At 39.8% G+C, this 9,511-nt stretch overlaps 2 non-coding genes across 2 annotated transcripts; one reads left to right on the top strand and one right to left on the bottom strand.

Moving 5' to 3' along the window:
• The first annotated feature begins 2,291 nt into the window (after positions 1-2,291).
• LOC130984208 (small nucleolar RNA R71) lies at positions 2,292-2,399 on the top strand. Its single transcript, XR_009088157.1, has one exon. It is a non-coding gene; the product is annotated as a small nucleolar RNA R71 (small nucleolar RNA).
• Positions 2,400-8,747: 6,348 nt separating this feature from the next.
• On the bottom strand, positions 8,748-8,855 carry LOC130984800 (small nucleolar RNA R71). Its single transcript, XR_009088709.1, has one exon. It is a non-coding gene; the product is annotated as a small nucleolar RNA R71 (small nucleolar RNA).
• Positions 8,856-9,511: the final 656 nt, after the last annotated feature.

The raw sequence follows: 9,511 nt of genomic DNA, 5'->3' as shown, positions 1-9,511 counted from the left end.
TTATGAAGGATGGATGTGAGTGGTGAAGAGAAAGATGGGATTTGATAGGTGAAGGGTTTTTGGGGAAGAGGTATTGAGGTGATTGGTGAGTGGGGGAAGAAGAGAGAGAGTGATGGTGGGGTCCTGTGGGGTCCACAGATCCTGTGGTGTCAAGGAAAAGTCATCCCTGCACCAAATGTTGCTCAAAATCACGTTTTGAGCTATTTCTGGCGTTAAACGCCGGGCTGGTGCCCATTCCTGGCGTTTAACGCCAGGTTGTTGCCCTTTACTGGCGTTTAACGCCAGTCTGGTGCCCCTTTTTGGCGTTAAACGCCCAGAATGGTGCCAGACTGGGCGTTAAACGCCCAACAGCTAGCATTACTGGCGTTTGAACGCCAGCTTCTTCTCCTACAGGGTGTGCTATTTTTCTTCCTGTTTTTCATTCTGTTTTTGCTTTTTTTCATTGTTTTTGTGACTTCTTATGATCATCAACCTACAAAAAAGATAAAATAACAAAAGAAAATAGTTAACTATTAAACATTGGGTTGCCTCCCAACAAGCGCTTCTTTAATGTCATTAGCTTGACGGAGGACTTTCATGGAGCCTCAGAAATGCTCAGAACCGTGTTGGAACCTCCCAACACCAAACTTAGAGTTTGAATGTGGGGGTTCAACACCAAACTTAGAGTTTGGTTGTGGCCTCCCAACACCAAACTTAGAGTTTGGTTGTGGCCTCCCAACACCAGACTTAGAGTTTGACTGTGGGGGCTCTGCTTGGCTCTGTTTTGAGAGAAGCTCTTCATGCTTCCTCTCCATGATGATAGAGGGATGTCCTTGGGCCTTAAACACCAAAGATTCTTCATTCACTTGAATGATCAACTCTCCTCTATCAACATCAATCACAGCCTTTGCTGTGGCTAGGAAGGGTCTGCCAAGGATGATGGATTCATCCATGCACTTCCCAGTCTCTAGGACTATGAAGTCAGTAGGGATGTAATGGTTTTCAATCTTCACCAAAACATTCTCTACAAGTCCATGAGCTTGTTTTCTTGAATTGTCTGCCATCTCTAATGGGATTCTTGCAGCTTACACCTCAAGGATCCCTAATTTCTCCATTACAGAGAGGGGCATGAGGTTTACACTTGACCCTAAGTCACACAAGGCCTTCTTGAAGGTCATGGTGCCTATGGTACAAGGTATAGAAAACTTCCCAGGATCCTGCCTCTTTTGAGGCAGTTTCTGCCTAGACAAGTCATCCAGTTCTTTGGTGAGCAAGGGAGGTTCATCCCCCCAAGTCTCATTCCCAAATAACTTGTCATTTAGCTTCATGATTGCTCCAAGGTATTTGGCAACTTGCTCTTTAGTGACATACTCATCCTCTTCAGAGGAAGAATACTCATCAGAGCTCATGAATGGCAGAAGTAGGTCCAATGGAATCTCTATGGTCTCATTTTGAGCCTCAGATTCCCATTGGAACTCAGAGGAGATTGGTACACGCCCACTGAGGTCTTCCTCAGTGGCGTCCTCCTCCTCTCTTTCCTCTCCATATTCGGCCATATCTATGGCTTTGCACTCTCCTTTTGAATTTTCTTCTGTATTACTTGGGAGAGTGCTAGGAGGGAGTTCAGTGACTTTCTTGCTCAGCTGACCCACTTGTCCTTCCAAATTTCTGATGGAGGACCTTGTTTCATTCATGAAACTTTGAGTGGTCTTTATTAGATCAGAGACCATTGTTGCTAAGTCAGAAGTATTCTGCTTAGAACTCTCTGTCTGTTGCTGAGGAGATGATGGAAAAGGCTTGTTATTGCCAAGCCGGTTTCTTCCACCATTATTATTGAAACCTTGTTGAGGTCTCTCTTGATTCTTTCATGAGAAATTGGGGTGATTTCTCCATGAAGAATTGTAGGTGTTTCCATAGGGTTCTCCTAGGTAATTCACCTCTTCCATTGAAGGGTTCTCAGGATCATAGGCTTCTTCCTCAGATGAAGCTTCCTTAGTACTGTTTGGTGCATTTTGCATTCCAGACAGACTTTGAGAAATCAAATTGACTTGTTGAGTCAATATCTTGTTCTGAGCCAATATGGCATTCAGAGTGTCAATCTCAAGAACTCCTTTCTTCTGACTAGTCCCATTGTTCACAGGATTTCTTTCAGAAGTATACATGAATTGGTTATTTGCAACCATTTCAATCAATTCTTGAGCTTCTGCAGGCGTCTTCTTCAGATGAAGAGATCCTCCAGCAGAGCTATCCAAAGACATCTTGGATAGTTCAGAGAGACCATCATAGAAAATACCTATGATGCTCCATTCAGAAAGCATGTCTGAGGGACATCTTCTGATTAATTGTTTGTATCTTTCCCAAGCTTCATAGAGGGATTCTCCATCCTTCTGTCTGAAGGTTTGGACTTCCACTCTAAGCTTACTCCATCTTTGTGGTGGAAAGAACTTTGCCAAGAAGGCATTGACTAGCTTTTCCCAAGAGTCCAGGCTTTCTTTAGGTTGAGAATCCAACCATATTCTAGCTCTGTCTCTTACAGCAAAAGGGAATAGCATCAGTCTATAGACCTCAGGGTTAACCCCATTAGTCTTGACTGTGTCACAGATTTGCAAGAATTCAGCTAAAAACTGATGAGGATCTTCCATTGGAAGTCCATGGAACTTGCAATTCTGTTGCATTAGAGAAACTAATTGAGGCTTAAGCTCAAAGTTGTTTGCTCCAATGGCAGGGATAGAGATGCTTCTCCCATAAAAATTAGGAGTAGGTGCAGTGAAGTCACCCAGCACCTTCCTTGCATTGTTGGCATTGTTGTTGTTTTCGGCTGCCATGTGTTCTTCTTCCTTGAAGAATTCGGTCAGGTCCTCTAAAGAGAGTTGTGCTTTGGCTTCTCTTAGCTTTCTCTTCAAGGTCCTTTCAGGTTCAGGATCAGCTTCAACAAGAATGCCTTTGTCTCTGCTCCTGCTCATATGAAAGAGAAGAGAACAAGAAAATGTGGAATCCTCTATGTTACAGTATAGAGATTCCTTGAAGTGTCAGAGGAAAAGAGAAATAGAAAGAAGAAGGAGAAGAAGAATTCGAACTTTAATTGGATAAGGTTCGAATTGTGCATTTAAAAGGAGTGGTACTCCATAAATAGAAGGATGTGGGAAGGAGGGAAGAGAATTTTCGAAAATTCAATCAAAAAGATGTTGATAATTTTCGAAAATTGAAGTTGGAAAAGAAATCAAGTGATTTTTGAAAAAGATTTTGAAATTAGAAATTAAAAAGATTTGATTGAAAACTATTTTGAAAAAGATGTGGTTAAAAAGATTTAATTGAAAAGTTATGGTTTTAAAAAGATGTGATTGAGAAGATATGATTTGAAAACAGTTTTAAAAGATATGAGTTGAAAACAATTTGAAAAGATATGATTTTAAAAATTAATGACTTACCTAACAAGAAAAGATATGATTCAAACATAAAACCTTCCTTAATAGAAAAGGCAAAAAATGTTCAATCAAATCATTAATTGTTAGTAAGTATCTTTGAAAAAGGAAAGAAATTGATTTTGAAAACATTTGATTGAAAAGATATGATTTGAAAAAGATTTGGTTTTGAAAAACTTTGAAAACTTGAAAAAAAATTGATTTGAAAACAAAATCTTCCCCCTAGCACCATCCTGGCGTTAAACGCCCAGAATGGTATACATTCTGGCGTTTAACGCCCAAAATGCTACCTTTTTGGGCGTTAAACGCCCAACCAGGTACCCTGGCTGGCGTTTAAACGCCAGTCTGCCTTCTTCACTGGGCATTTTTGAATGCTCAGCTTTTTCTGTATAATTCCTCTGCAGCATGTTCTGAATCTTCAATTCTTGTATTATTGACTCGAAAAGACACAAATTAAAAATATTTTTGGATTTTTAATAATCAAAATGCAATAAGAATCAAATAACAATGCATGCAAGACACCAAACTTAGCAGTTTGTATTCTTCTGACACTAACAATATGAGAATGCATATGAGACACACAAAATACTTCAAGTCAATAGAATTCAAAGATTAGAACACAAAAATCATCAAGAATTACTTGAGGATCCTTAAGATACATGAATGAATGCATGCAATTGACACCAAACTTAAGATGAGACACTAGACTTAAGCAAGAAACATCAAATATTTTTGGTTTTTATGATTTTGTAAATTTTTTTTTGTATTTTTCGAAAATTAAGTGGAAAAAAGCATCAAAATTCTTAATGAGAATTCCAGGAATCAGTGCAATGTTAGTCTAAGACTCCGGTCCAGGCATTAGACATGGCTTCACAGCCAGCCAAGCTTTCAAGGAAAGCTTCGGTCCAAAACACTAGACATGACCAAAGGTCAGCCAAGCCTTAGCGGATCACTGCTCCAAGAGCAAAATTGATGAGAATCAACAGGCTCTTGTGGTGATAAGTTGAAACCTCGGTCCAATCAGATTAGACATGGCTTCTCAGCCAGCCAGATTTCAACAAATCATCATGAAACTCTAGAATTCATCTTCAAGAATTTCGAAAAAAAAATAAATACCTAATCTAAGCAACAAGATGAACCGTCAGTTGTCTAAACTAGAACAATCCCAGGCATTGTTACCAAAAGCTTGCTCAAAACTTGAACAATCCCCGGCAACGGCGCCAAAAACTTGGTGCGCAAAATTGTGAACAATACTTTTTCACAACTCTCATAATCCCCGGTAATGGCTCCAAAAACGTGGTAGCTCAATACCATGGCATTACACAACTTCGCACAACTAACCAGCAAGTGCACTGGGTCGTCCAAGTAATACCTTACGTGAGTAAGGGTCGATCCCACGGAGATTGTTAGCATTGAAGCAAGCTATGGTCATCTTGTAAATCTTAGTCAGGCAAACTCAAATGTATATGATGATGAACGAAAATAATATAAAAGATAAAGATAGTGATACTTATGTATATCATTGGTGTAAGAGCTTCAGACAAGTGTATGAAGATGCCTTCCCTTCCGTCTCTCTGCTTTCCTACTGCCTTCATCCAATCCTTTCTTACTCCTTTCCATGGCAAGCTCGTGTAGGGTCTCACTGTTGTCAGCAGCTACCTCCCATCCGCGCAGTGAAAGCTAATGCACACACTCTGTCACAGTGCTGCCAATCACCGGTTTGGTTCCCTCCCCTACCGGAATAGAATCACTCTTTTGCGTCTGTCACTAACGCCCAGTAGGTTACAGGTTTGAAGCACGTCACAGTCATTCAGTCATTGAATCCTACTCAGAATACCACAGACAAGGTTAGACCTTCCGGATTCTCTTGAATACTGCCATCAGTTCTTGCCTATACCACGAAGACTCTGATCTCACGGAATGGTTGGCTCGTTTGTCAGGCGAGCACTCGGTTGTCAGGCGATCAACCATGCATCGTGCAATCAGGAATCCAAGAGATATTCACTAAGCCTCAGATGCTTGTAGAACAAGAATGGTTGTCAGTCACCTTGTTCATGAGTGAGAATGGTGATGGGCGTCAATCATCACCTTCATCATGTTGAAGAACAAGTGATATCTTGGTAAAAGAACAAGCGGAATTGAATGGAAGAACAATAGTAATTGCATTAATACTCGAGGTACAGCAGAGCTCCACACCTTAATCTATGGTGTGTAGAAACTCCACCGTTGAAAATACATAAGAACAGGGTCTAGGCATGGCCGAATGGCCAGCCTCCCAAAGGTCTAAGATAGCATAAAACAAAGATAGCTACCAAAAGTCTTAGATGTAATAGTAAAAGGTCCTACTTATAGAAAACTAGTACATAGATGAGTAAATGACATAAAAATCCACTTCCGGGCCCACTTGGTGTGTGCTTGGGCTGAGCAATGAAGGAATTTCGTGTAGAGACTCTCCTTGGAGTTAAACGCCAGCTTTAGTGCCAGTTTGGGCGTTTAACTCCCAATTAGGTGCCAGTTCCGGCGTTTAACGCTGGAATTTCTTGAGGTGACTTTGAACGCCGGTTTGGGCCATCAAATCTTGGGTAAAGTATGGACTATTATATATTGCTGGAAAGCCCAGGATGTCTACTTTCCAACGCCGTTGAGAGCGCGCCAATTGGGCTTCTGTAGCTCCAGAAAATCCACTTCGAGTGCAGGGAGGTCAGAATCCAACAGCATCTGCAGTCCTTTTGAGTCTCTGGATCAGATTTTTGCTCAGGTCCCTCAATTTCAGCCAGAAAATACCTGAAATCACAGAAAAACACACAAACTCATAGTAAAGTCCAGAAAAGTGAATTTTAATTTAAAAACTAATAAAAATATAATAAAAACTAACTAAATCATAACAAAAACATACTAAAAACAATGCCAAAAAGTATACAAATTATCCGCTCATCAGAAACCCTACATGAGCTTGCCATGGAAAGGAGTAAGAAGGATTGGATGAAGACAGTAGGAAAGCAGAGAAACGGAAGGGAAGGCATCTTCATACGCTTATCTGAAGTTCCTACCAATGAATTACATAAGTACCTCTATCTTTATCTTTATGCTTTATTCGTATATCACTATACCCATTTGAGTCTGCCTGACTAAGATTTACAAGGTGACCATAGCTTGCTTCATACCAACAATCTCCGTGGGATCGACCCTTACTCGCGTAAGGTTTATTACTTGGACGACCCAGTGCACTTGCTGGTTAGTTGTGCGAAGTCGTAGTGATCACAATTTCGCGCACCAAGTTTTTGGCGCCGTTGCCGGGGATTGTTCGAGTTTTGAGCAAGCTTTTGGTCCGGTAACATCAGTGCCAAAATCCGGCAACAACACCAAGTTTTTGGCGCCGTTGCCGGGGATTGTTTTGTGTATGGACAACTGACGGTTCATCTTGTTGCTTAGATTAGGTATTTTTTTTTCAGAGTTCTTAAGAATGAATTCTAGTGTTTCATGATGATCTGTTGAAGTCTGGCTGGTTGAAAAGCCATGTCTAATCTTATTGGACCGAGGTTTCAACTAATCATCACAAGAGCTTGTTGATTTCTATCAATCTTGCTATTGGAGCAATGATCTGCTAAGGCTTGGCTGGCCATTAGCCATGTCTAGTGTTTTGGACCGAAGCTTTCTTTGAAAGCTTGGCTGGCTGTGAAGCCATGTCTAATTCCTGGACCGGAGTCTTAGACTAGCATTGCAATGATTCCTGGAATCCAAATTAAGAATTCTGAAACTTTTATTTTCTATTTCCATATAATTTTTGAAAAGCACAAAAAAAAATTTTCAAAATCAAAAAAACCAAAAAGATTTTATGTTTCTTGTTTGAGTCTAGTGTCTAATTTTAAGTTTGGTGTCTTGCATGTATTGTTTATTTGATCTTGGTTCTATTTTCAAGTCAATAGTACAGGGAACTGAAGATTCAGAACATGCAGCAGAGGAATTACACAGAAAAAGCTGGGCGTTCAAAACGCCCAGTGAAGAAGGACAGACTGGCGTTTAAACGCCAGCCAGGGTGCCTGGTTGGGCGTTTAACGCCCCAAAAGGTAGCATTTTGGGCGTTAAACGCCAGAATGGATACCATTCTGGGCGTTTAACGCCAGGATGGCACAAGGGGGAGGATTTTGTTTTCAAATCAATTTTTTTCAAGTTTTCAAAGTTTTTCAAAATCAAATCTTTTTCATATCATATCTTTTCAATCAAATGTTTTCAAAATCAATTTCTTTCCTTTTTCAAAGATACTTGCTATCAATTAATGATTTGATTCAACATTTCAAGTATGTTGCCTTTTCTGTTGAGAAAGGTTTAATGTTTGAATCATATCTTTTCTTGATAGCCAAGTTATTAATTTTTAAAATCAAATCTTTTAAAAATGTTTTTCAACTCATATCTTCTCAATCACATTTTTTTTAAAACCAATCATATCTTTTTAATCACATCTTTTTCAAAATAGTTTCCAATCAAATCTTTTTGATTTCTAATTTCAAAATCTTTTTCAAAAATCACTTGATTTCTTTCCCACTCTTATTTTCGAAAATTAATTAGTGTTTTTCAAAATGTTTTCAAATTCTTTAACTTAATTTTCGAAAAAGCTCCTCCTCTCTTCTCACATCCTTCTATTTATGGAGTACCACTTCTTCTCAATGCACAATTCGAACTCTATCTGATTAAGTTTGAATTCTTCTACCTCTTTCTTCTATTTTTCTGTTCTTCTGACACCTAAAGGAATCTCTATATTGTGACATAGAGGATTCCACATTTTCTTGTTCTCTTCTCTTTCATATGAGCAGGAACAGAGACAAAGGCATTCTTGTTGAAGCTGACCCTGAACCTGAAAGGACCTTGAAGCGAAAGCTAAGAGAAGCTAAGGCACAACTCTCTGTAGAGGACCTAACAGAAATCTTTAAACAAGAAGAACCCATGGCAGCCGAAAACAACAACAATACAAACAATGCAAGGAAGGTGCTGGGTGACTTTACTGCACCTACTTCCGACTTCTATGGGAGAAGCATCTCTATCCCTGCCATTGGAGCAAACAACTTTGAGCTTAAGCCTCAATTAGTTTCTCTAATGCAACAGAATTGCAAGTTCCATGGACTTCCATTGGAAGATCCTCATCAGTTTTTGGCTGAGTTCTTGCAAATCTGTGACACCGTCAAGACTAATGGGGTAGACCCTGAGGTCTACAGACTTATGCTATTCCCTTTTGCTGTAAGAGACAGAGCTAGGACATGGTTGGACTCACAACCTAAAGAAAGCCTGGACTCATGGGAAAAGCTAGTCAATGCCTTCTTGGCAAAGTTCTTTCCACCTCAAAAATTGAGTAAGCTTAGAGTGGAAGTCCAAACCTTCAGACAGAAGGATGGAGAATCCCTCTATGAAGCTTGGGAAAGATACAAACAATTGATCAGAAAATGTCCTTCTGACATGCTTTCTGAATGGAGCATCATAGGTATTTTCTATGATGGTCTCTCTGAACTGTCCAAGATGTCTTTGGATAGCTCTGCTGGAGGATCTCTTCATCTGAAGAAGACGCCTACAGAAGCTCAAGAGCTGATTGAAATGGTTGCAAATAACCAATTCATGTACACTTCTGAAAGGAATCCTGTGAACAATGGGACTAATCAGAAGAAATGAGTTCTTGAGATTGATGCTCTGAATGCCATTCTGGCTCAGAACAAGATATTGACTCAACAAGTCAATTTGATCTCTCAAAGTCTGTCTGGAATGCAAAATGCACCAAGCAGTACTAAGGACGCTTCATCTGAAGAAGAAGCCTATGATCCTGAGAACCCTTCAATGGAAGAGGAGAATTACCTAGGAGAACCCTATGGAAACACCTATAATTCTTCATGGAGAAATCACCCAAATTTCTCATGGAAGAATCAAGAAAGACCTCAACAAGGTTTCAATAACAATAATGGTGGAAGAAATAGGTTTAGCAATGGCAAGCCTTTTCCATCATCTTCTCAGCAACAGACAGAGAATTCTAAGTAGAACCCCTCTGACTTAGCAACCATGGTCTCTGATCTAATCAAAACCACTCAAAGTTTCATGACTGAAACAAGGTCCTCCATAAGGAATTTGGA

The sequence above is a fragment of the Arachis stenosperma genome, chromosome 5 (genome assembly GCF_014773155.1).
Source record: "Arachis stenosperma cultivar V10309 chromosome 5, arast.V10309.gnm1.PFL2, whole genome shotgun sequence".
Classification (NCBI taxonomy): Eukaryota; Viridiplantae; Streptophyta; class Magnoliopsida; order Fabales; family Fabaceae; genus Arachis; species Arachis stenosperma.
The sequence above is the reverse complement of the archived record's forward strand: the minus strand, read 5'-3'. Positions and strand labels throughout refer to the sequence as shown.